The sequence below is a fragment of the Callithrix jacchus genome, chromosome 7 (assembly GCF_049354715.1).
Source record: "Callithrix jacchus isolate 240 chromosome 7, calJac240_pri, whole genome shotgun sequence".
NCBI classification, from domain to species: Eukaryota; Metazoa; Chordata; class Mammalia; order Primates; family Cebidae; genus Callithrix; species Callithrix jacchus.
In genome coordinates, this window is record NC_133508.1 from 93,432,059 (window position 1) to 93,458,418 (window position 26,360).

The 26,360-nt window shown below is 39.0% G+C and overlaps 1 long non-coding RNA gene across 2 annotated transcripts in view; it reads right to left on the reverse strand.

Moving 5' to 3' along the window:
* LOC118142952 (uncharacterized) overlaps positions 1-25,909 on the reverse strand; it is a 109,934-nt gene extending 84,025 nt beyond the window's left edge. For both annotated transcript variants that reach the window (XR_013520397.1, XR_004726942.3), the window contains exon 1: positions 25,827-25,909. This is a non-coding gene — a long non-coding RNA (uncharacterized LOC118142952). The remainder of the gene's footprint in view (positions 1-25,826) is intronic.
* Between the last annotated feature and the right edge of the window lie 451 nt (positions 25,910-26,360).

Consider the following 26,360-nt stretch of genomic DNA (forward strand, 5'->3'; position numbering starts at 1 on the left):
CTGGTCTCAAACTCCTGACCTCAGGTGATCTGCCCGTCTCAGCTTCCCAAAGTGCTGGGATTGCAGGCATAAGCCACCACACCTTACCATTATTGATAATCTCTTATCCAACTTTTTCCACTTTAAATGATAAAGGAACCAAAACAGCTGTCTTTGTTTTGTTTTGTTACTATTTGCAAGGCAAGAAGTTTGACATTTGCCATAAAATTCAGAAGTAACCCTTGCCCAAATTTTGTCATTTAGTGGACCCTATATATTTTGAGACAGCATCATGAAATGGTTTCTCACTCATGCCCAAATGTCCTTCCCAATTCAGGCATACTGTTTAGGTCTCTCTAGGGAAAGGGCTGACACTTGTGCTGATTTGCACCCAAGCTGCCGGGGGCATGCATTGACAGAAACAGATGTCAGCAGGGTGAAATCGACACATTAATTTTGCCTGATGACCTAAGCCAGATGTGGATAGAAGTCTCCAGAGGCAAGAAAGAGGGGGAGAAAAGATTATGGCCTCTCTCTGCTGCACCACAACCTATTCTGATTTTTCAAGATTATTTTTCAGCCATAGGCCCCCAAACTGACTAGATATCTCAGGAAGCCTTTCTGAGCCAGCATCCCCAGGCTTTCCAGATTTGACCAACTCTGAATAATTGTGAATATCACCTTTTAAGAAAGACCTCCCTGACCATTTCAAAGGCCACAGTTTTTGATCTAGATGATACATCATTTCAGTCTCAAAATAGTCCTCTGTGGTAAGTTTTATCATTTCCTTTATTTAGATGTGGAAAGTGAAGCTAAGACAGGTGAAAGTGCTTATTCAAGTTCACAAGGATAGGAAAACCAAAGCTAAAACTAAAGTCTTTTCACTTCAAAATAAAAATAATTTTTAAAGGCAACTTCTCATAAATGTATATCTCAACAAAGATGCCAACATCAATTAAATTCCTTCTCTGTTCAAGACTACATGAAGTATTGGAGACAAGATGAGGGTACAGATGAGTATTTCACTCTATTGAAGAAGAGTTTGGGGAGAGGTTTCTTTTTACAAGCTATAAACTATGTAATTCTTGGGTCTGCTCATTCAACAAGTATTTAATGGTATCCACTAGATGCCAACCAATACTCTGGGTTAGATAATACATCATTATAATTATCCTTTTGCAAATCCAGAGATGAATAATCCATGTGCACAAGACGAAGAAGAAAGATTAGAAGGAAATCATTTCACATAGTTAAATAAATGCAGCAATCAATTTCTACAAAGAGCAATCTGTGGTCCGTGGTCCACATGTGGCCCAGGATGGCTTTGAATTCAGCCCAGCACAAATTGGCTAACTTTCTTAAAACATTATGAGATTTCTGCCTGAAATTAGCTCATCAGCTATTGTAAGTGTTAGTGTATTTTACGTATGGCCCAAGATAATTCTTCTTCCAATGTGGCCCAGGGAAGCAAAAAAATTGAACACATCTGACAGAGTATAATGAGAGCACTGACTAAGCCTTATGTTTCCCAGACCTAGAAAGCAGGGAATGCAGGAGGGTGAGGTCAGAAAGGCTTCTGGAACAAGCTCTCATGTGACTTAAGTCTCAAAAGTCAAGTATGCCTTTGCCAGATTAACAAATGAGAAAGGGATATTCTAGGGAGTAGGAATAGAGCTGACAGAGTGCTATGTGTAGAAAGCCACAAGCTTAAAGCCTGATGAGAGAAGTGGCAAGTGACAAGATGGAACATAATGGCAAGGTTGGATCACAAAGGACCTAAGGAGCCAGGCCATGGAGTCTGGACTTCATCTCAAAGACAATGGGAAACCACAGGAGGGTTTTAAGCCACTGAGTTAAATTGCTTAACCTGAGAAGTGAATTATTTTTTATTATTTTAGTATATAATTATGTTCACAGAGACTCAGAAATGCACAATGTTTTGATCTGAGATAGTTTTTTTTCTGCAGTCATAATGTGTTTCTAAAAATGGCTGATACTCACGGTGGATCCCAAGTTAAATTGTTCTGTCAGAGGAAAAATTTTGAAGTTTTAACAATTAAAGCTACTTAATAAACCAAGAAACAATTGCCAGAAAGCAAAATTGGAGCTAATGGCTGGTCTCTCAGCATTGCTCTGAATTTGTTAATACATCCTGAGCTACTGTGAGCCCTGTACTGGCAGGAGGGCACACAGAGTTTTAGAGTTTTGCCCTTACCTGGGAAAATACAGATCCTGGAAGAAGAGGAACCTGGGCTGAAGTGAAGGAGGAGAATTTAATTCATAGTATCTGCCTTGTCACCTATCCATCATGCAAGTCCCTGGAGTCTAGACTCTGGCCTTTAAAAAAAAAACTGATAAACTTCATTGAAATGTTATTTACATACTAGGAAACACACCCATTTGAATAACCCAATTTGATGAATTTTGACAAATGTATAAACTCATATAACCGTCACCACAATCAAGGTATAAAATATTTTCATAATCCCAAACAGTTGACCTGTGCCCTTTCCAACTTTCCCTTGTAATCCATGCTCTCAAGATTAGAAAATTTCCCTCCCTGTTCCCTCCACCTGCCCCGCTCCCACATGCCATGAGACTGCCAATGATCCTTCTGCCCCTATCAATGGAATGAGGTGGTATGTGTCCTTCGTGTTCATTATCTTTCACTTAGCATGATATTTAGATTCTTCCATGTTGAGCTGAATACCTCCATAGTCCCTTCCTTTTTATTGCTAACTAATATTTCATTGCATGAATTTACAATTTGTTTATGCATTCATATGTTGATGGATATTTGGATTGTTTCTAGGTCTGGGGTATTCTGAATAAAGATGTTATGAACATTTGCATACAAATCTTTGAGCTATGATTTCTTTCTTTCTTTTTTTTTTTTTGAGGCAGAGTGTCTCTCTTTTTGCCCAGGCTGGAGAGCAATGGTGCAATCCCAGCTCACCACAACCTCCACCTCCCAGGTTCAAGTTATTCTCCTACCTCAGCCTCCCAAGTAACTGGGATTACAGGCGTGTACTATCATGCCCGGCTAATTTTTTGTATTTAGTAGAGACAGGGTTTCACCATGTTGGTCAGGCTGATCTCAAACTCCTGACCTCAGGTAATCCACTCGCCTCCCCGTCCTGATTTCATTTTTTTTTTTTTTTTTTTTTTAGGTAAATACTCAGTAGTGGAACTGCCTAGTTGGCAAGCATATGTCTAAGATTATGAGAAACTGTCAAATCATTTTTGATGTGGGCGTTCCATTTTACATTCCCACCAGTACTATGCAACTGTTCCAGTGCTCCACTTCCTTACCAACATCAGGCATTCCAATTGGTGGGCTGTGCTATCATTCCAATTGTCATTTTATGTTTTCCTAATTATTAATGAGTTTGCCTGTTTTAACAACCACATGGGACAAAAAAAATTTTTACTGACTGAATAGATAAGATCCACAACTGTAGCTCAACAATCATATGATATTGCTTTACTCATGTTGTGTTTTTGCAAGACGCCGTGGTGTAGACTAGAAAACTTGGGAGCGCTTGCAAAGAAATCTTGGAATAACACATGAGGGATGGTGTGAAAAGTGATTCTGAAGCAGAGCACCCTTTCCTATGCTTATCACTCATTCGTAATCTTGTTTTATGAAAAACTTCTCTAAGCTTTTGCTCACCTTTTTTATTAAATTGGTAATAATATTACTGAATTGCACATGTTTTTGTTCCGGATACAAGGCCTCTGTTAAATATATGTTTTGTAATAATTTTCTCTCAGTCTATGGCTTGCCTTTTCATTTCTTAACAGTGTTTTTAGAGATACTCTTAAGTGTTTTTGAGTGTTTTGGCGAAATTAAATCCATTAATTTCTTTTCTTGTCTTGTCTTGTCTTTTCTTTTTTGAGATAGAGTTTTGCTGTGTCACCCAGACTGCAGTGCAGTTGTGCAATCATGGTTCACCGTGGCCTTGACCTCCCAAGCTCAAGCGATACTCCCACTTCAGCTTCCTGGGTAGGTACTTGCCACCATGTGTAACTGATTTTTAAAATTTTTTGTAGAGACAGGATCTCCCTATGTTGCCCAAGCTGGTCTGGAACTCTCCTTCCTCAACCTCCCAAAGTTCTGGGATTACAGGCATGAGCCACTGCACCTGACCTAATTTCTCCCTTTAAGTGTCATGCTTTTTGTGTCCTGAGAAACCATGGCCATCCCGATTATAAAACCGTTCTCTTTTCTTCTAGAAGTTTTGTAGTTTTAGGTTTTACATTTAGGCTTTCTATCCATTTCAATTTGTTATTATGCATGGTATAATGAAAAGATCAAGGTGAATTTTTCCTCATATAGGTAATATACGAGGAAAAATTATTTCAACACCATTTATTTAAAAAAAGACTATATTTTCTCCCATTGAATTACCTTAGCACCTTTATAAAAGGTCAATTAACCGAAAGAACAGTGACTTCAGTAAGATAGTTCATTAGGGTTACCTGGTGCCCATCCCCTTCACGAGACCAAAATAACAAATAAACAACTATATTTCGACTGGAGTGACTAAGAAAGCCTGCTGGAGAACACCGTGGGAAAGGTGGAATCACTATGGAGCACAGGAAACCCAGGACAGTGCCACGGAGATGGGAGCAAGGCGTTCTGCCTCTGCCACACTGCCTCCTCCACTGGGATAGGCTCAGAGCTAAGGGGACTTCTTACAGGGAAAGGTAAGCTGGAGATCCCCAGTAGTCTTCCTTGTCACTACCAATACCAGCCATCCTTACAACAGGAGAGTCCTCCAGTCCTTGCGGGCACCAAATTCAATCTGGAGAGTAGCCAGGAGTTCAAGCAACAGCCTTGCATCATAGTAGAAGCCCACCTTGGGCATCTCCCACCCTGCGAGCTAAGCTGCCACAAACAGCTTGGCACCATCTTGAAACTGGAACCACTGCTAGCAACAGTCCTTCCATGGGGGTTAGTAGCAACTAGCTCTCTCCATCCCTGAGGCCCCACTGTCATCCCATCACATTCATATCATTGCCTGCTGGCTGCCCAGAGCCTAGGCCAGATGTAATAACCAAGACTCAGGTGTCTAAAACCATGCAGCACACCACCACTCCAGGGACCAGGCAGACCTGCACAGCAGAAAAACCAACACACAGCCACCCAGCCCATGTGTGCCCATGACTAGCCAGAATGCCAGTCCAGCCATGACCCTCACCCTCGGGACAGACTGTCACAGGGCCACCCAGCTCTGCCACACCACAATGGCACAACAGCTAACCAGCAGCAGCCTTGCCTTTCTTGACAGACCACCCCTGGGCTACCCAGCATCACACATCCATGCACATCCACATCCAACTTGGTGGCGGCCCTGCCTCCCCAGAGAGACAGCACCACAGCTTCCAGGCTGGCTGTGTCCTTGTGCACCCAAGCGTAGTTTGACAAGAAACTTAAACAATTCAATAGCAAAAATACCCAAAATAACCCAATTAAGAACTAGACAAAAGGCTTTAATAGGTATCTCTCAAAAAAAAAAAAAAAAAAGACATACAGATGACCAAGAGGTATACAAAATAATGCTCATCACTAATAATCAGCAAAATGCAAACCAAAACCACAGTGAGATACCACCTCAATCCAATTAGAATGGCTATCACCAAAAAGACAAAAGAAAATCAGCATTGGAAAGGATGTAGAGAAAAGGGATATTGTTGATGGGGGCGTAGGCGTGTATGGTCAGTACAGAAAACAGTACAGAGATTCCCCCAAAAATTAAAAACAGAACTACCATATGATCCAGTAATCCCACTACTGGGTATATATCCAAAGCAAATGAAATCAGTATGTCAAAGAGATATCTGCGCTACCATGTCTCTGAGCAACACTATTCACAATAGCTAAGATATGGAATCAACCTAAGTGTCTAACAACAAATGAATGGATTAAAAAAAGTTTTATATACGTGTGTGTGTGTGTGTGTGTGTGTGTGTGTGTGCGTGCACGTGTCCAGTGGAATACTATTCAGCCATAAAAAAAGAATAAGATTCTGTCATTTGCAACAACACTTACAAACTTCAAGGACATCATGTTAAGGAAATAATCTAGACACAGAAAGACAAATACTGCATAATCTCACTCATATGTGGAATTTTTTTAAAAAGTTGATATCATAGGAGCAGAGTAGAGCAGTAGTTGCCAGAGAATGGGTAGTGGTGAGGGGAGGGAGGATATGGAGAGCTCGGTAAGTGAGTACTAAGTTACAATTAGATAGGATGAATACATTCTGGTGTTCTATTGCACAGTAGGGTGACTATGATTAACAGTAAGATGCTGTGTATTATAAAATAGCTAGAGGAGAGGCTTTTGAATAGTATCATCACAAAGAAATGATAAATGCATGAGGTAATGAATATGCTAATCACCCTATTGGATTATTCTACAATGTAGATATGTATTCCTGGACACGGGAAAACAGTAGGAGAGAAATCCCCAATCTCTGATATGGGCTTTAACCATCTTGCCTATAGGAGAGACCCTAAACCCAAGAGGACCTTGTTTCTGACATATGGAGTGACCCAAAGATTGCACAGAGGTATTGCTCCAGAAAGAGAACTCACACAAAATTCCACAGGTATTCAAGCCTAGAGCAGCCTCAGCCAGGTGCCATTTTGAGAGTCCTCACATACCAGTGACCTACAGACATAGCTGCAGCCACTGTGCTTCTCCAAGGAGAGGGAGAAGAGAACGTGCACTTCCACACAACCCTAAAAGGTGCTGCCATCCTGCTATGACCTGCTGTTGACGAGACGCTAATGTACCACACTCCCCACAACTTCTTGTTCACATTGCTTGTCTGTGTGGTGCCCCACCCTCTCCAGTCCCAGGTTCATGGCACCACACTGAGAGTGTAATGCTGGGCTGAGCCCCATCCTCAGCCTAAATTTAGGCTGATGTGGCTGCCATTACCACCCAGCCAAGGAGGGACAGGGCAGCCAAGTTCTCCTATGCATATATAGGACAATATCCAACATCCTCCTAGGAGCTGCTGTGAGACTGAGACTTAAACAGACCACACTCCATACCGTTTCTTACCCATGCTGTTTTCACCTGAGAAGGGCCCCACTCTCTCCAGTCACAAGCCCACATATGGCACTGTTTTGAGAATTTAGAGTTATTGTTTGGCCATCTGGCAGCAGCAGCCAACAACAGACATTTTAGTCTTGGGCCAAAGATTGGAGAACATGCTCTGGAATGGTGGGAGGGCCCCCATAGCTGGAATTGAGTGGGGAATGTGAACATTCACCCAGCAGTAGGTGCTGGAATTAGGTCCTCTCCCATCACAGGACTGGAACAAGAGGAGAGTTGCTGAAGCTGAGTTTCTCCTGGGCAATAAGACTTGCAACCAGCGACAGCTTTATAACCTGGAACCCATCTGTGGGTGTCATTATTGGGGGCCTTGGCCTGCTCCCTAGCTCTTTTGAGGGACAGGGCCCCACCAGCTCTGAGAAGCAGGAGGGATCCCACTCCCCTGGAGATCCAACCTTCCATGCAGTCTGCCCCTAAGGGACAGGGGAACATAACCCACCAAAGCCCTCCGTGGGTCAAAGGAAATGCTAGCATGGCATCAGCCACTGAAGGCAGCACCACCAAAGCCCAGGAGCAAATGTGGAGAGGGGTCATATCTCAACTCCTGGCTCCCTCCTCAGTACACTGTTGCAGACTTGGCAGTGGCTCTTCCTGTCGGGCCCTAGGGAGTGTAGGCTGAAAGATACGACTTTTCAGACTTCTCCAGTGGCTCCACTACCACTGAAGGCAAATGCATACCTGTGTGTGGGGAGGTACTTTTTCCCCTTCTCCATTGCGTCTGCCCCCACCCTTACATGCTAGTTCTAACCTTTTTTTTTTTAATTGTATTTGGGCTCTGGGGTACATGTATACATCCTGCATCCTGCAGTATTGTTGCATAGGTACCTACATGTCATGGTGGTTTGCTATCTCCATCCCCCCTACCTCATTGCCTACATCAGGCATTTCTCCTGGTGTTACCTCCTCATCCTCCCTGCCCCTTCTCGCTGTCCCTCCCCTCCCATCCCCTCCACTCCCTCACCTAGCCCTGTGAGTGTTGCTCCCTTCCCTGTGCCCAAGCATTATTGTTCATCACCTGCTTATGAGTGAAAACATGTGGTGTTTGGTTTTCTGTTCTTGTGTCAGTTTGCTGAGAATGATGCTTTCCAGATTCATCCATGTCTCTACACAGGACACAAATTCATTGTTTTGTATGGCTGCATGGTATTCCATGGTGTATATGTGCCACGTTTTTATTGTCTAGTCTATCATCAATGGGCATTTGAGTTGGTTCCAGGTCTTTGCTATCATAAACAGTGCTGCAATAAACATAAATGTGCATGTGTCTTTATAATAGAACAATTTATAATCCTTTGGGTATATACCCAGTAATGTGATTTCTGGGTCAAATGGAATTGCTATTTCTAGATCCTTGAGGAATTGCCACGCTGTCTTCCATAATGGTTGAACTAATTTACACTCCCACCAACTGTGTAAGAGTGTTCCTTTTTCTCCACATCCTCTCCAGCATCTGTTGTTTCCAGATTTTTTAATAATCTCCATTTTAACTGGCGTGAGATTGTATCTCAATGTGGATTTGATTTGCACTTCTCTAATGACCAGTGATGATGAGCATTTTTTCATATGTTCATTGGCCACATATTTGTCTTCATTTGAAAAGTGTCTGTTGATAGCCTTTGCTCACTTTTGAATGGGTTTGTTTGTTTGTTTGTTTGTTTCTTGTAAATCTGCTTTAGTTCTTTGTAGATTCTGGATATTAGCCCTTTGTCAGATGGGTAGATTGCAAAAATTTTTTCCCATTCTGTTGTTGTCGATTCACTCTAATGATTGTTTCTTTTGCTGTGCAGAAGCTGTGGAGTTAAATTAGATCCCATTTGTCTATTCTGACTTTTGTTGCCGGTGCTTTTGCTGTTTTAGTCATGAAGTCCTTGCCTGCACCTATGTCCTGAATGGTGTTGCCTAGGTTTCCTTCTAGGGTTTTTATGGTGTTACTTTTTATGTTTAAATCTTTAATCCATCTGGACTTAATTTTTGTATAAGGTACAAAGAAGGGGTCCAGTTTCAGCTTCCTGCATATGGCTAGCCAGTTTTCCCAACACCATTTATTAAACAGGGAATCCTTTCCCCATTGCTTGTTTTTGTCTGGTTTGTCAAAGATCAGATGGTTGTAGATATGTGGCATTGCTTCCAAGGCCTCTGTTCTGTTCCATTGGTCTATATCTCTGTTTTGGTACCAGTACCATGCTGTTTTGATTACTGTAGCCTTGTAGTATAGTTTGAAATCAGGTAGCATGATACCTCCAGCTTTGTTCTTTTTGTTTAGGATTTTCTTGGCTATGTGGGCTCTCTTTTGGTTCCATATGAAGTTTAAAGTGGTTATTTCTACTTCTGTGAAGAAAGTCAATTATAACTTGATAGGGATAGCATTGAGTCTATAAATTGCTTTGGAGAGTATGGTCATTTTCATAATATTGATTCTTCCTAACCATGTGGCTCTAACTCTTAAGCACAACCTACTGGACTGCAGCCTGAATTATACCACTAAAAAAATTTGCATTCCTATAACCAACATTAGAGAAAGCCATTGCACCCTATTTGCAATCAAGGAACCTGTGCAGAGCACTGGTACCTTGAAAGCACCCATAAACGAAGCCAATCAATCCTACACAATATATACCATAGCCATACTCCCACGAGTGAAAAAAAAAAAAGATTAAAAAAATTAAGAAACCCCAACCAAACAACAGAAGAGTTTTTTAAAGTGTCAGATTTCTCAAATGAGAAGAAAATAGCACAAGAACTTCAGCAATAAGAAAAGGCTGTAATCCCAGCACTTTGGGAGGCCGAGGCGGGTGGATCACGAGGTCGAGAGATCGAGACCATCCTGGTCAACATGGTGAAACTCCGTCTCTACTAAAAATACAAAAAATTATCTGGGCATGGTGGTGTGTGCCTGTAATCCCAGCTACTCAGGAGGCTGAGGCAGGAGAATTGCCTGAACCCAGGAGGTGGAGGTTGCAGTGAGCTGAGATCGTGCCATTGCACTCCAGCCTGGGTAACAAGAGTGAAACTCCATCTCAAAAAAAGAAAAAAGAAAATCTTTTTAGTATTTCACTGCCTCCAAAGGATCTCAGTAGTTCCCAAACAATGGATGCTAACCAGAACAAAATGTCTGAAATGACAGATATAGAATTCAGAATATAGATAGTGGAGAAAACACAATGCAAAATGAAGTTGAAATCCAACACAAAGAAGCCAAAAAACAAATCAAGATTTGAAAGATGACATAGTTATATTAAGAAAAAAAACAAACAGAACTTCTGGAATTGAAAAATTCACTACAGGAATTTTTAAATACACTTGTGATCCTTAATAACAGACTAAAGGAAGGAGAATTTCAGAGCTCAAAGGACTGTCCTTGAAATCAACCCAATCAGAAAAAAAAAATAAAGAAAAAATAATTAAAGAAAATAAACAAAGCCTTCAAGAAATATAGGATTATGTAAAGTGACCAAAGCTATGATTGATTGGCATGCTTAAGAGAGAATAAAAGAAAGTAAATAACTTGGAAGACATATTCAGAGCCATCATTCAGGAAAAAGTCTCCAACCTTGCTAAGTAAGGCTTTCTTGTAAAATCTGAAGAACTCCTATGAGATACTGTACAGTATGACCATCCTGAGGGCACAAAGTTATCAGACTATCCAAGGTCAATGTGAAAGAAAAAAACCTTAAAGGCAGCTAGAAAAAGGGTCATATTACTTATAAAAAGAAACCATTCAGACTAATGGTAGACTTCTCACCAGAAACCTTACAAGCCAGAAGAAATTGAGGGCCCATTTTAGCATTCTTGAAGAAAAGAGATGCCAGACAAGAACTTCATATCTCACCAAATCAAGCTTCATAAACAAAGGAAAATTAGTGTTTCTCGGACAAGCAATCACTAAGAGAATTAATTGCCACTGGACTGGCCCTATAAGAGATGCTTAAGGGAGTTTTAAACATGGAAACAAAAGTAAATACTTGCTACCACAAAAGCACATGCAAGTGTATAACCCAAAAATTATATAAAGCAACTACACAATCAAGACTACAAAGCAACTAGCTAACATTACAAAACTTCACACAGCAATATTAAACTTGAACATAAATGGCCTAATCGTTCCATTTAAAAGACACAGAGTGGCCAATTGGATTTAAAAAACAAACAAACAAACAAAAAAACAAGATCCATTCTTTTATCTTCAAGAGACCAATCTCACATATAACAACACTGATGCACTCAAAGCAAAGGGATGGAGAAAGATCTATTATACAAATGAAAAATGGAAAAAGAGCAGGGGTCACTGTTCTTGTATCAGATAAAATGAACTTTAAACCAACAACAGTAAAAAAGACAAAGAATTTTACTTTTTATTATTAAATAATAACAAAGGGTTTAATTCAACAAGAAGACTTTACTATCCTAAATATATACACATACAACATTAAAGCACCCATATGTATAAAACAATTACTTCTAGATTTAAGAAAACAATTTGGCAGTCACATAATAATAATAGGAAGCTTCAACACCCCATGACAGCATTGGATCATCAAGGCAGAAAACTAAAAAAGAAATTCTAGACTTAAATTTAACACTTGACTGATTAGACCTCCTAGAATACAGAATACTCCAACTAACAACCACAGAATATATATTCATCTTATCTGCACATAGAACATACTCCAAGACTGGCCATATGTTTGGTCATAAAGCAAGTTTCAATAATTAAAAAAAAAAAAAACGTTTCTCAGGCCATGGTGGAGTAAAAATAGAAATCAATAATAAGAAAAATCCTCAAAACCACAAAACTACATGGAAACTAAACAACTTCTCCTGAATGGCTTTCAGGTAAACAATAAAATTAAGGCAGAAATAAAAAATTATTTGAAGCAAATGAAAATAGAGATGCCACTTATCAAACTTTTGGGATGTAGAGAAAGCAGTGTTAAGAGGAAAGTTTATAGTGCTAAACACATACATCAAGAAGATATAAAGATCTCAAATTAACCACCTAACCTCATACCTAAAGGAACTAGAAAAATAAGAGCAAACTAATCCCAAAGCTAATGGAAGAAAAGAAATAACTAAAACCAGAGCAGAACTAAATTAAATTGAGATCCTGAAAACTATACAAAGAATCAACAAAATGAAAAGTTGGGTTTTTGAAATAATAAACGAGATTGATTGACAACTAGCAAGAGTAACAAAGAAACAAAGGGAGAAGACCCAAATAAGCACAATCAGAAATGACAAATATGATATCACAACTGATCCCACCAAAATAAAAATGATCCTCAGGGACTAGTATGAACATTTCTATGTATACAAATGAGAAAATCTAGATGAAATGGGTAAGTTCCTGGAAACAAAGGAGCTTCCCAGATTAAAACAGGAAAAAACAGAAATCCTGAACAGACCAATAATGAGCAATGAAATTGAATTATCATAATTTAAAATATATCTACTGTCTAAAAAAAAAAGACCCTGAACAAAATGGATACACAGCTGAATTCTATCAGACATACAAAGAAGAGCTCATATCAATTCTTCAAAAACTATTCCAAAAAATCAAGGAGGAAGGACTCCTCCCTAATTCATTCTATAAAACCAGTATCAACCTGATACCAAAACCTGGCAAAGACACATCAAAAGGAAACTACAGGCCAGTATCCCTCATGAAGACAGATGCAAAAACCCTCAACAAAACACTGGTAAATCAAATCCAGCAGCACATAGAAAAGTTAATTCACCATGATCAAGTGGGCTTTATTTCTGGGATGCAAGGATGGTTCAACATACACACATCAATACATGTGATTTACCACTTAAAAATAATTAAAAACAAAAGCCATATGACCATCTCCATTGGTATAGAATAAAAGCATTTAATAAAATCCAACATCCCTTTCTGAAAAAAAAAGGCTCAATAAAATAGGCATCAAAGGAACATACCTCAAAATAATAAAAGCCGTTTATGACAAACCCACAGCCAACATCATACTGAATGGGAATTGGAGACATACTGAATTCCCCTTAAGAATTGGAGAAAGACAAGGATGCCTAGTCTCACCACTCCTATTCAATATAGTACTGGAAGTCCTAGCTAGAGGAATCCAGCAAGAGAAATAAATAAAAGACATCCGAAGAGGAAAAGAGGACATCAAATTATCTCTCCTCACTGACAATATGATTATAGACCTAGAATACACTAAATATTCTGCCAAGACTCCTACAACTTCAACTTCATCAAAGACTTGGGATACAAAATCAATAAGCAAAAATCAGTAGCATTTTTATACACTAATAACATTCAAGCTGAGAGTCAAATCAAAACCACAACATTTGCAATAAACACAAGAACATAAAATAAAATATTAGTAATACATCTAACCAAGGAGGTCAAAGAGCTCTACAAGGCGAACTGCAAAACACTGCTGAAAGAAATCATAGATGTCACAAACAAATAAAAAAGCATTCCATGTTCATGGATTGGGGGAATTAATATCATTAAGATGTTAATACTGCCTAGCCAGGCACAGTGGCTCACACCTGTAATCCCAGCATTTTGGGAGGCTGAAGTGAGTGGATCACGAGGTCAGGAGATCAAGACCATCCTGGAAAATATGGTGAAATGCCGTCTCTATGAAAAGAAAAAAAAAAAAATTAGCTGGGCATGGTGGCACACACCTGTAGCCCAGCCACTCAGGAGGCTGAGGCAGGAGAATCACTTGAACCCAGGCAGCGGAGATTGCAGTGAGCTGAGATCACACCACTGCACTCCAGTTGGGTGACAGAGCAAGACTCCATCTCTTAAAAAAAAAAAAAAAAGATGTTTATACTGCCCAAAGCAGTCTACTGATTTAAAGCTATTTTATCAAATTATCATCATTTTTCACAGAACTAGAAGAAAACTATTCTAAAATTTATATGGAATCAAAAAAAGAGCCTGAATAGCAATCCTAAGCAAAAACAGTAAAGCCAGAGGTATCACATTATCTGACTCATACTATACTACAAGGCTACAATAACCAAAACAGCATGGTACTGCAGAAAAAAAGACACATAGACCAATGAAACAGCATAGAGACCCCTAAAATAAAGCTGCACACCTACAACCAGCTGATCTTCAAAAAAGTCAACAAAAATAAAAAATAGGAAAAGGATATCCTATTAAATAAATAGTGCTGGGATAAATGGCTAACCATATGCATAAGAATGAAACCAGGTCCCCCTCCCCACCCCCCACAACCTCTTACTGTATACAAAAATTAACTCAAGCTGGATTAAAGCCTTAAATATAAGCTTTTAATTACTTAATTACTTCAAATTATAAAAATTCTAGAAGAAAACATAAGAAATACTGTTCTAGAGCTTGGCCTAGGACAAGAAATTTATAACTAAGTCCTCAAAATCAATTACAACAAAAACAAGGATTGAATTAAATCAAAGAACTTCTGCACAGCAAAAGAAACTAACAACAGAGTAAACAGACAGCCTACAGAATGGAAGAAAATATTAGCAAACTATGCATCTGACAAAGGTCTAGTATCCAGAATCTATAGGAAACTTAAATAAATCAATAAGAAAAAAACAACCCCATTAAAAAGTGGGCAAAGTGAACAGACATTTCTCAAAAGATATACAAGTAGCCAGAAAACACATGAAAAAATGTTCAACATAACTAATCATCAGAGAGATGCAAATTAAAACCACGATGAGATACCATCTCCTACCAGACAGAATGGCTAGTATTAAAAAGCCAAAAAATAACAGATTTTGGTGAGGTTGAAGAGAAAAGTGGAAAGTTTATACACTTTTGGTGGGAATGCAAATTGGTTCAGCCCCTGTGGAAGGCAGTTTGGACATTTCTCAAAGAACTAAAAATAGAACTACCGTTCAACCCAGCAATCCATTATTGGGTATGTTTACAAAGGAAAACAAATTGTCTATCAAAAAGGGGCCTGCATTCATTCGTTTATTCCAGGCAGCACTATCCATAATAGCAAAGACATGGCATCAACAAAGGTATTCATCAACAGTGATTTGAATTTTTTAATGTGGTATATATACACTATGAAATATTATGCAGCCACAAAAAAAGAATAAAATCATGTTCTTTGCAGCAACATGAATGGAGCTAGAGGCCATTATCCTAAGCAAATTAATGAAGAAACAGAAAGCTAAATACTACATGTTCTCAGTTATAAGTAGGATCTAAACATTGGGAATATAGGGACACAAATATGGAACAATAAATATGGGGGATTCCAAAAGAGGGGGGAAAAGGAGGAAGGCAAGGGCTGAAAAACTACCTGTCAGGTACCCCATTTACTACTCACCTCAGTGTCATGCAATATGCTCATGTACAAACCTGCATATGGACCCCATGAATGTAAAAAAAATTACAAAATTGAGTAACATCTTCCAGCTTTGCTTGCCTTTTTAAAAAAAATATGAGTCTATTCTAGGTCCTTTGCATTCCCATACATACTTTAAAAACAGCTTGTCAATCTTAATAAAAAGCCTGCTAGGGTAATTGATTGTGCTAAATCCATAGGTCAATCTGGGAAAAAATGTATATCTTAACAATATTGGGTTTTCCATTCCATAAATGTAAGTTCCTATTTATTTAGGTCTTATTTAATTTTTCTCAGTAATATCTTATATTTTTTACTGTCCATGTCTTATGCATATTTTGCTCAATTTCTTCATAGGTATTTCATCTTTTCTTGATGCAGTCGTGAATCAAGAATTTCCTTTCTAATGATCTGCTTCCAATAATTCATTGCTAGCATATAGAAACCCATAATTTTTATATTGATTTTTTATTCTTGAATAAACCTTTTGGTTCTGTAAATCCTTTATGATTTTCTACACAGACAATCATATACTATATGAATAAAGACAGGTTACTTTTCACTATACAATTTGTATGCCTCTTATTTCTTTTCTTTTCTTTTCCTTATGTTATTACATTGTACAGGAACTTCAAGGCTGAACGAAAGTGGTGAGACTGGATATTCACTGTTCATTTCCAATCTTAGTTGGAAAGCATTGCCTTTCACCTTCACATATGATGCTAGCTGCAATTTTTTATAAATGCCCTGTCTTAGTCAGTTCAAGCTGCTGTAACAAAGTGCAGTAGACTGAGTGGCTTATAACGAACAGAAACTTAATTCCCTCACTTCTGAAGGCTGAAAACTTTGAGGTCAGCATGCCAGCAGGGTCAGGTTCTGTGAAGGCTCTCTTTCAAGTTACACGCTGCTGACTTTCCATTGTTTACTAATATGATAAAGAGATGAAGTTAGCTCTCCAGGCTCTTCTTATAATGGCACTTAATCATGAGAGTCCCACTGTCATGACCTAATGATTTCCTAAAGGCTCCACCTCTAAATATTATTACACTGGGAATTAGATTTCAATATACGAACTTGGGGCAGACACAAACATGTGGTCCATAATATGCCTCTTTTCTCCAGGAATAGTATTTGTTTTGGAGTCTTCTTTATGTTATATTAAAGAGCCACTCCAGCTTTCTTATGCTCAGTGTTGGCATGCTATATCTTTATCGATTCTTTAAATATCTGTGTCTTGATATTTAAAGTGGATTTCTGTGAACAGCATATAGTTATGTCTTGTTTTTTAATCCAGTATGGCAATCTCTGCCTTTTGATTGTAGTGTTTATATTACTTACATATATTGATATGGTTGGATTTCAATCTACTATCTTGCTACGTCCTTTCTACTTTTCTTCTCTGTTTTTGTGTCTATTTTCCCTCTTTTCTTGGCTTCTTTGAATAATTTCAGGATTTTTAAAGTATTTTATATTCAATATTAGCTTCTTAGCTATACCTGTTTAACTTTTAATGTTTTAACTAGGGTTTCCAATATACTTCTTGAACATAGTATAGTCTCCACATAAGTAATATACCACCTCGTATATAATGTAGAGACCATTCAAACCTTTGGTTTCATTTCCCACCCTTAGCCCTCTATGGCACTATTGTCATTCATGTTGTTCTTCATATTCCATTTCCCTTTAAAACTTTTTTAAAATAAGAAAACAATTATTTAATATATATCCATGTATGTACTATTTCTGGTGTCCTTCATTTCATTTTGTAGATCTATGTTACCTACTACCTGATACTTTTTTTCCCTGAAGAACTTCCTTGGACTCTTTTTAGTGCAGATCTACTGCTAATAAATTCTCTCAGCTTTTGTTTTTGAAAACTTTTAAAATTTTATCTCGATTTTTGAAAGATATTTTCAGGGAGGGGCATGGTGGCTCAAGCCTATAATTCCAGCACTTTGGGGAGGCCAAGGCGAGCAGATTGCTTAAGGTCGGGAGATCGAGACCAGCCTGACCAACCTGGTTAACCCTGTCTCTACTAAAATACAAAAATTCCCAGGCGTAGTGGCACAAGCCTGTAATACCAGCTACTTGGGAGGCTGAAGCAGGACAATCACTTGAACCCAGGAGACAGAGGTTACAGTGAGGCAAGACAGTGTCACAGCACTCCAGCCTGGGTGACAGAGTGAGACTCTCTTTCAAAAATAAAAGAAAAAGAAATGTATCTTCACTTTCAACATAGAATTCTAGATTTACATGTTTTCTCTTTTAGCACTTAAAAAAGGTTGTTTAACACTTAAAAATACAGAACACTGTATTTTGGTGTCAAAAAGAAGTATCCTGCCATTCTTATCTTTGTTCCTGCATACATAGAATCTTTTTCGTGTCAGTGCTTTTAAGATTTTTTTTCTCACTGGTTTTGAGCAATTTGATTATTACATACCTTGGTGTGATTGCGTGTGTGAGTATGTGTGTGTGCATGCACTGGGATTCTTTGACCTTCTTGAATTTGAACATCTAGAGTTTTCATCCAATTTGGAAAAATTTGACCATTATTCCTTATGTTTTTTGTCCCTCCCCCACCTTTTATTTTTCACATTTATTACCTAATAAATTACACATTTATTAGCCTGCTTGATATTATCCCACAATTTACTAACACTCTGGTTTTTGTTCTCCAGAGAAGTTTTCTCTCTGTGCTTCAACTTAGATTCTACTGCTACGTCTTCAAGTTCACTTCTTTTCAAGTTCACATCTTTTTTGTCTAATATTTAATCTGCTATTAATCTTGTTCACTGACATTTACATTTTAGATATTGGGATTTTTTGTTCTAAGTTTTAGAAGCTTCATTTGGGTCTTTTTTTTTTTAATCTTCCCTTTTTCGCCTTACTCCATGTTTTCCTTTTAATACCTGTACAGAGATATAATAGCTTTTTTCTTTCAAGACTGAGTCTTGCTTTGTCATCCAGGCTGGATTGCAGCGGCACTATCTCGGCTCACTGAAGCTCAGCCTCCCAGGTTCTGGTGATTCTCATGCCTTAGCCTCCCAGGTAGCTGGGAGTACAGGTGCCTGCCACCACACCAGGCTAATTTTTGTATTTTTATAGTAGAGACGCGGGTTTTGCCATATTCGCCAAGGTGGTCTTGAACTCCTGATCTCAGGTGATCTGCCGGCCTCAGCCTCCCAAAGTCCTGGGATTACAGGCATAAGCCACCATGCCTGGCCCTTATAATAGCTATTTTAATGTCCTTCTCTAATAGCTCATAATTGTCTCTGTTATTTCTGGGCCTGTTTCTATTAATGAATTAGTGTTCATTTGTTTTTTTTCTTCCAGCTGAAAGTCATATTTTCCTCTTTCTTGTTATTTCTTATAAATATTTTATTAGATTCTAGACATTTTGACTATTATGTCAACAAGGTTCTGGAGTTTTCTGTTTTCCTTGAAAGAGTGTTGTGCTTTATTTTGACAGGCAGTTAAATTATTTGTGGATCAGTTTGATTCCCCAGAGACCTGTTTGTAATATTTTCTAGTGCAGTTCCAGAACAGGCTTTAGTACAGAGGTTGTTCAGCCAATGACTGCAGTGTGATTTCTCTGGGGTTTTCACTGAATGTCCCAGAGGATCATTAAGGCTTTTGCAATTTCACTAGTGGAAGCTTGAATGTTTCTCTGCCTTCTGTAACCTCTGAGAATTGTCCTGATTACAACTCCTAGTCATTCTTCGCCTGGCTTTGTGCCACCTCACTCTATACAAATGTGATTTTTTACTCAGCAAAGACTTAAGGGGGCCCTATGCAGATTTCTGGGGATCTTTTTTTTTAACCTAGATCCCCTCTTCTCTAGCTCTAACATGGAAACTTTGAATACCTCAATTTCCTCATCTCTCTTATGGTTCTCAGGTGGGGTCTCCAGGCTCCTTTCAGGTTCTCCCTAAGTTCACAGTTCAGAAGTTACCCACAGGTGGAAAGCTGGAGCTGTTTTAGGGCTCACCTTATTGGTTTACTTCTTAAGAATCATAGCCCCCTGTAATCCCAGCACTTTGGGAGGCCGAGGCGGGTGGATCACGAGGTCAAGAGATCGAGACCATCCTGGTCAACAAGGTGAAACCCCGTCTCTACTAAAAATACAAAAAATGAGCTGGGCATGGTGGTGCATGCCTGTAATCCCAGCTACTCTGGAGGCTGAGGCAGGAGAATTGCCTGAACCCAGGAGGCGGAGGTTGCACTGAGCCGAGATCGCGCCATTGCACTCCAGCCTGGGTAACAAGAGCAAAACTCCGTCTAAAAAAAAAATTTTAAAAAAAGAATCATAGCCCTGCACTACCTATTGTTTAATGTTGGAAATCAGTTCTTTCACATAATTTATCCTGTTGTTTGTTGTTTATGAGGAGGTTAAGTTCATTTCTTGTTACCTCATCAGGGTTGAAAGTGAGAACACTCTACCCTGGTCTTTTACTCTCTGGCCCTCTGGCTCACATATTCCCCTCCTTTACTTTCCTGATTCAAATCAGGTCCCTCATTCTGCAAACCACTTATAAGTTTCCCTCTTACCCCAATTTCTAGTTATTATCATTATAAGATGATCTTTGCTTAGGGTTATTTTTCTCCTTTGAGGAATATTCTATATGCTTTATTTTTACTTTCTCACTTCCAATTCATGCTTTTGATCTAAAACAACTTGAATTTCACTAACCATTCCACGATCACTGCTGATCATGGACAGAAACCAATAATCTCTTCTCTTTCAAATCCAGTGGCAGCGTTTCTGCTCCAATTATTTTGGATTCTCTGCAACATTTGATGTTTCTGACCCCTTCCTTTTTCTCAAAATCCTCATTCCCATGGACATAACATGTGGTTAAGAGTACAGACTTTTAGTCAAAGACCTTGTTCCAATCCAAGTTCTGCCACTTACACAGATACAAGACCTTGGCCAAATTACTTTCTTGTTTCTCATTTTCCTCATATGTTAAGAGAACATAATAATGTCATAGTACTATTGAGAGATTAAATGAAATATATTTATAATGTGCTTAGCCAAGATACTTCATAAATGATAGCGATGATGATTACCCTTCTTTTAAGTTCCATTTCATTTTTCCCTCCTGGCTGTCTCTCTGGCCATTGGGCGAGTCCCTTTTAAAAGTTCCTTTTCCTCTGATTACCCTTTAAAGTATATTATGCCTGAGGGTTCGATCCTCCTTTATTTTGTTTCTTTGTTTTTACATTTTAGATTGTGACTTAAAAAATAAAGTAGTAAGTATTGAGTAGAAGCGCAATAACACTTATGAAACACATGTAGAATATACAGGAAACAAGTACAACTTATACCCCTGTTCCTACCACCCTTTTGGAGAAACAGAATGTTACATTCATCTTTGAAACCTCTGTGTACTGTTGGGATCCTATCCCCAACCCTTTCCTAACAGAGACAACTACTATCCTGATTTTATCACTTCCTCACTTATGAGTTTTACCACATTTAGTTTCACAAGCTTTTGAATGTTACACAAAAAGAATCATCCTGGATATTCTCTTCTGCAATTTATTTTTCCACTTAACCACCATTATGTTCGTCAGGTTCATTCATGTTGTTTCTACAGCTCTGCCTTACAATTTTTTATTGCTGGATCATTCCATTATTTCCACAATTTCTTTAGCTTTTCTATTGTTGGTGAATATTTGGGTTGTTTCCAATTTTTTTTAACTGCTATGAACGTCTTTTCTGTATCTTCTCTGAAATTTTCTAGGCTATATATCCAGAACTGGTATTGCTGGATGAAACAGTTTGCACATCTTTACCAGTTAACTGAAAATTGTTTGAAAATCAGTTGTATCAATTTGTACTTCATCATCACTGCATAAACATTCCAGTTACTGACATCCTTACCAACACGACACTATCATAATTTTCTTATTTGTTTTTGACTCTAACCCTTCTCCTTTAGCTCTGTCTACCACTTCTGAGCTGACGACCACTAAATGTTTATCTCAAGCTTGTATCTTTCTCTTATGCTCCACATCCATAGGTTCAACTGCCTATTTGATATCTGCTCCTGTGTGTCTTCAGACAGAGCAAATATAACACATATCACACTGAGCATATCTTTTTCAGTGGATTGTACCATCTTTACCCTCATCATCAGAATGAAGAATCAAGACATCACCCTGGACTTGCTTGGACAAAGAAACCTCTGTTAATAGGATAGATGTCACTATGGAGCAGCAGTTAAGACTGAGTATGCGCTTCACCATGGCCTATACCCTCAACTACAATGAATACGGCTTTACATCTCCTGGGGCCTCCATCAGCCTCTACTCCTGAGTGAGAACAACATGGAGCAGAACGCTGCTTGCACACAAGGAGCATGTAGCATAAATAAAATAAAATGTTTGCTGTTTCAAGTCACTGGAAATTTGAAGTTACTTGTAACTACAACATAACCTAGACTATTCTAACAAACATACCCTTATTTCCATCTTTATGACTGTTGAACACATACAAGCAGCAGGGCTAAAGAATTTTCCACTTCCCTTGGAGTCCACCGCTATGAGATTTGATTTTTTTTTTTTTGCAACTTCCTGAATATACTCTTATGTTGGCATACAAATAATAGCCTTTGAATGCCCAACTTCAGAGTGTGCTGAGTTCTTTCCAAGTGGCATTAGTTGAGGTTTTGGCACTTTCTTTCAGAGCACAGCCATCCTCTATCTGCAAAAAGTCAGCTGTTATCTTCTTTCCAAAGACATCAAATCCCAAAATAGCATGAGTTGCGAGGAGGTTAATATATTCCTGGCAAAGCCCAGGGTCAGGTTTCAAGGGCACCATTTAACATTCAGCTGACTGGGGCACAGAACCCAGACAGTGTCTATAGTTCTCAAAGACCTACACAATTTTGCTTTTAAGGAACTAATCGAATTGAATCCATATTATGACATGAATCAAGTAAGAGGAAATGAGCCTTGAGCACTTTCGAGTGCCAAGCATTTTGTGTATTAAACTGCCTTGTTCGACCTTCAGAACCACCGTGTGTATTAGATATTGTTAGTCTAGCTGACAAGTCATTCTAAGAAAATAGACTGAAGTGACTGGCCAAAGTCACAGTAAAGATTCTGGATATAAAAGTATAAAGGTCAGAGCTTAGGGCTTTTTATAAGGTGTTCTTTTGACTCCAGCATGGGCTCTTAATTATGTCACTTCATTTAGTGTAAGGTTTAAAAATAATACAAATGCAGGCAGATGAGTTGCCTGTGCCCTGACTCATCCATCTAACAAATATTGCCTTCTAGTGTGCATGGATAGCAGTGCTAGAGAGAAAAAATACAAAAAAAGAAAAGATAGGATAAATTAGAGAAACAAATACCTGCCATCAGGGGCTCACGATATACAGTGGTATGCAAGGATGCATAGTCAGGCTAACTACAATGTGAGGTGATAAAGGCATCCATCCATTCATTTCCCAGTGGTATGCAAGGATGCATAGGCAGGCTAACTACAATGTGAGGTGATAAAGGCATCCATCCATTCATTTCCCAGTGGTATGCAAGGATGCATAGGCAGGCTAACTACAATGTGAGGTGATAAAGGCATCCATCCATTCATTTCCCAAACATATATTAAGGGCTGAGGATTTGGAGACAGAATCACAGCATCTGCCTTCAAGGAGCTCAGAGCTCCATGTCACAGGTGGAACAAGGGAAGTTGATCGAATGGGAACATTAACGAAAGCATGGCCAGTTCTCTCAGAGGAGTCAGCACAAACTTCATACCTGGGATAATTTTGGAGATGGGTTTTGAAAGAGAAGTTGATGACAACCAGAAGGAGAGCATTTCAAACCACTAGATTGGCATAAGCAAAGGCTCGGAGGGTAGGGTTGTGAATTCTGTCTTGGAGAGCAGGGAAAGCCTCCCAGAGGAAGCTCCAGTCCACTGAGACTTGGAGGATGACTAAGAACAGATCTAGCTGACAATGTGCAGAAAGTCACCATGAGAGCAGACAGAACAGCAGATGCCAAAGCATGCAGCCCTCTTCAGGGAAACTGCAAGCAGTTGAGCACGCCTGTGGAGCAACGTTCACATGGGCAAGTGCCAGAAAAGAAAACAGGAGAACAATGGCCAGAGGTGCACAATGAAGAACCTTGAATGGTTTGTAAAGGAAACTGATACACCTGTGAACTCCAAATATCTGAAACAGGTCTCAGTCAGTTTAGAAAGTTTATTTTGCCATTGTTAAGGATAGGCCAGTGACACAGCCTCAGAAGGTCCTGGCAACATGTGCTCAAAATGGTCGGCATTTATATGTATAAATGTATAAAAGCTTGCTGCTATACATTTTAGAGAGACATAACATTACATCAATCAATACATGTAAGATTTACATTGGTAAATGTAAATCCAGAAGTGGGGGACAACTAGAGGTAGGAATTATTATTTTAAATGATTGTCTTAGTCAGCTTGGGCTGCTATAATAAATCCCGGAGACTTACAAACCACAGAAATTTAATTCACACAGTTCTGGAACCTGGAAGTTTGAGAGAGAGTGCCAACATGCTTGGGTTATGGTGAGGGCCTTCTTCCTGGTTTATAGACAGCCACCCTCTAACTGTGTCCTCACATGGTGAGGAGCCAGAGTCAAAGACACAGAGAGAGAGAAAGTGCAAGGTCTGCCGTGTCTTTTCTTACAAGGACACTAATCCCATTACAGGGGATCCACCCTCTTGACCTCATTCTAATCGCCTCCCACAGGTTCCACCTCCAAATACCACCCCATTAGGGATTATGGTTTCAACGTAAATTATGGTGAGACACAAACATTTAGTGCAAAGAAATTATTATTTAAAAAGGACATTGTAAGAGGGAAATAAGATGGCCACATTTGCAATTTTAAAAAATCACCCTGGCAGATGTGTGGGATCTCATGAGCAAAGCCCCCTTTTCCACACTGGCAGTAACTATGCATGCTGGCAGATTTGATCCAGCTTCTCCTCTGTGCTTCCTCAGCACCTCCCCTTCCCTTTTTCATCACACTTAGAACACGTTTGGTGATAATTTGCTTGTATGCTGGTATCTCACAATAGAGTGAATTTCTTGAGGACGGAGATTCTGTTGATCTCTGTGTCCTCAGAATTGTCTGGCAAAGAGTGTATATCAAAAAATATTTAAATGAATGTGAATCTATTACACAACCACATGCCATAGCAGCTGGTCTCCATTCCACTTGGGGGAGATTTTCTGTTTTTATATTCCACATTCAAGTGCCTTATCACCAAAGCCTGACCTGGTCCCAGGCCTATGATGTCATGTTTCAAAAGTTCCTCCTTGGACCCTGGGTGGTATTCATGGTCTCTGTGTCCCCCTTACTTCCCAGAACCATCCACATCCAGTTTCCAGTTTCTTTGCCCTTGCCTTGAAATGGACGACAAATGAAATTTGCAAGCCCATCTAGGAAATGACCTCAGTACCCAAGTCATTTCCTGAGGCCATTAATATTCTCAAATGTATGGAGAGGTTGAGGTGTTTTTTATAAAAAATTCCCTGGAACACTGGCAAACCGTTTTCACCCATATAAGTGGATAGAAGATGATGTCACAGCACAGGAGAAGCTCTTGTTGCTTTAGCCCTCCCTTCGTGTTTAACGACGGCCTCAAATTTCTCTGACTTTGGCTCCCTCCTGGAGGCTGATATGCCACATTACTGGGGCTTGCCTCAGACCTTCTGCCGCTTGAGACAATGCACATTCAGAGAGCTTATGGAAGAAGGGGTTGATTTTTCAACATCATAGCATTAGGCTGCACATCTCCTGACACAACCCCGATGAATCCCTTAGCCATTCATCAGTTCAAGCAATATTTATAGAATTCTTACAGTGAACTGTGCTGGATTCTGTAGTCACAGAGGTGTGAGAGGAGGCAGAGTATTTCACTGTTTCCAAGTTAAAACAACCATGACTAAGACCTGCTTCAGTCACATCAAAAATTTGCAGGGTGGGTAGATAAAGAATATGTATAACCACATGGCTACTATGGTACAATTAATATTGAGGGTAGCAAGGGCTTTAAGAAAAACAAAATATATACACACACACTTCATATTTACTATATATACACATATGTTATATATATCTCATATATAGTTATATAGGTATACATAACCATATATACCTACTCTACATGTTTCCTATATATTATATATAAATGTATATTTTCTTATTTATTTACTATAGTGCTTTCTATAAGCCAGATCCTATTTTGAATGTTTTTACAAATTAATTTATTTTTAAATTCTCACAATATTGCCATGAAATACATATTATTATCATTTCCATTTTATAAATAATGGAAACTTGAAGCTTAGATATTTTAAGTAAAGTACTCACGATCAGTTAAGTTGTTGGTAAAGATTTGAATCAGGTAGAATATCTCCCATAGCTATGTTATTAATCTCTGTGCTATAAACTGCAAAGGGGATTAATAGCTGGGGAGGCTGTACTTGTGTGTAGGTATTAAGGCATGGGCAGAAATAGCTTGAACAAATCCTTTGAGCTGGGGTTTGTGCAGACTCTATGACTGGCAGGTAAAATAGCCTGGTTTGATCATGATGTAGTTTGGATGTGTGTTCCCACTGATATTTTATATTGAAATATAATCCCCAATGTTGGGGGTGGGGCCTGGTGAGAGGTAGATTTCTGACGAATTGCACGATCCTCCTTGATACTGTCTCCACAATAATGAGTGAGTTTGTGTGAGGTCTGGTCATTTAAAAGTGTGCGGCACCTCCCTGTCGCTCATTTCCTCCTGCTCTGGCCATGTGATATGGCTGTTGCTACTTTGCCTTGAATAAAACCTCCCTAAGGCCTCCCCAGAAGCAGGTGCTAGCATGCTTCCTGTATCATCTATACAGAGCCATGAGC